We start from the raw sequence: 2176 nt of genomic DNA, 5'->3' as shown, positions 1-2176 counted from the left end.
CCAAAATTGATCATCCACAGCTCCAAACCTGCCCAGGGGAAGGGGTGAGCTGCACATGTTCCCACAGGAATCCCAAATGGATKTGGGGATGTGGGGACGTGCCCTGAGTGGCTCAGGTTGGAAGGGGTCACTTGGTGTCACCTCCCTGCTCCAGCAGGGCCATCCCAGAGCACAGGATTGTGTCCAGCTGCTTCTGGARTTTCTCCAGGGAAGGAGAATCCTCTCTGGGCAATCYGTTCCAGTGCCTGGKCACTGCACAGTGAGCAGTTCTTCCTCGGAAGAGAAATGGGATTCACTCAGGCAAATGCTTTTCCACCTGTGCTGCGATTTATTTCCAAGGATCCTCCCTGCCCTTCAGGAAAATGTCCTGACCTCGCTGAGCTGACCTTCCTCTGTGCTCCAGGGGAAGATTTGCCATSATCTGGCTGTGTTTTTAAAGGAATTATTCCTGCTCTTTAGGAGGATGGATAGCAACAAGACATTTGAGCACTCAGCACTTTGGGTAGTTAAGATCTCAAATTAGTCACTAATAAACTCTGTGCACGTCAGTCCTGGCAGCTCACGGTTCCCAATCCCGCAGGGAATGGGGGAGAAGCTGGAGACAGAGCACCACCTACTTTTGGAACATTTCAGTGGAGAGTCCTGTTGGTTTCCGTAAGGGAACAGGAAGGAGGGTAAACAGGAAGCAAATGGAAATAACTTTAGCAAAGTATAAAAAAGGCTTTGCTGTCTGAGGAATCTCACTGATCTGTCCCCTGTGCTCTCACTTGGGAGAGCACAGCCTTTAAAGTGGGAATTTATTTGGAAAGRCAGGTCCTTATTTTTTAGACAGTGACTAAAGCAGCTGTGGGGTGGAAAAGTATCACCCCAGATGAAGTGTGACGGTCTGAGCAAAGCAGATCCTTCATCTCAGTGCCCAGTCTGAAGGAAATGGATATAAATCCACTCCCTGGAACCACCCTCAGGGCAAGAARTGCACCTCTGGTCACTCTCTACTCAATATAGCACAGGGTCTTAACGTTGCTGATTGATTTTCAAGGTCAAATACCCCAGGAAAGCACTTAAAATATCCAAATATGTTCTGAATTACCTGAAAAACGTGAGCTCTTCAAAGGGATTCATTTTCACACCACCTGCTTGAGAATTAAAACCTTTCTCAGGTCCCTGTGTGTTACTGGGTAGCCTGCAGGAGTTAAATATTTTAAAAGTGAGTTAAATATTTCAAAAGTGAGTTTAATGTTTTAAAAGTAAGTTAAATGTTTTAAAAGTGRGGTAAATGTTTTAAAAGTAAGCACTGGCTGACAGGGTGTCAGTGGATGGGGTGTCTCRTGTACCTGCTGGGGATTTACAGCCCAGGGAGTAAAAAGCAATTATGGTTATAAAGTGATTAGGGGTTACAGCCTGGGGAGAAGGGCAGTAAATACCTGTGGGAGCTGTGGTCACTCAGCTGGGCCTGGCTGCTCCTTATCTTTCCTTATCTTTCCTTATCTGTGAAGAACCCGTGGGCGGTGCAGGTACCAAGGTTTGCATTTATTATTTTCCGTGTTGGTGTGTTCTGCCCTCCACCAGAGGTCCAGGTGCTGTCACTGCAATGTGAAACACCAAATCAGGCAAATTCACCAAACCTTGAGGAAATCGATGCTCAGCAATCAGAGAGTTTTTTATCTCTTTGAATATAAATCAAATTCCAATCACTCAGGACCATCAAGTCGAAGCTGTTTTAATGTGGTGCAGCCCATCTTCCCTCTCTTCCCTCCTTTGGCAGAGGGAGATGGGAAAAGCCTTTGTTGYACTGATCCTTCAAAGACCTTTGTGGCTTTCCAAGGAAGGAAAAGGGAATATAATAACGCTTGGGTTTAGGATCTATGTTGAGATAAATTCTCCTGTTGTGAAAACAAATGACATCCTTGATACAACAATGGCATTCCAGGGGTAGATTTGTCATGGAGATATCTGACACAATGGGCCAAGTGTCCTCTGCTGGGGTGAGTCAGGGAGAGAGGAGCTTTCCCAGAGCATTTGGGAAGGGTGGAGATGGTTCCCATGGATGTCTCAGCCCTRTTTCCTGTGATTCTGGGTGCAATCACAGCTGCTGAACCTGAAACCTCCAAAGGTGTGTGTGCTACAGGCAATGCAGCATCYGAGACATCCTTGGGATCTTCCCATCCCGTTAATG

This window comes from Malurus melanocephalus, unplaced genomic scaffold (genome assembly GCF_030028575.1).
Source record: "Malurus melanocephalus ecotype Western Australia unplaced genomic scaffold, MMel_1.1 scaffold_627, whole genome shotgun sequence".
In the NCBI taxonomy this organism is placed as follows: Eukaryota; Metazoa; Chordata; class Aves; order Passeriformes; family Maluridae; genus Malurus; species Malurus melanocephalus.
Note: the sequence above shows the minus strand (reverse complement) of the source record.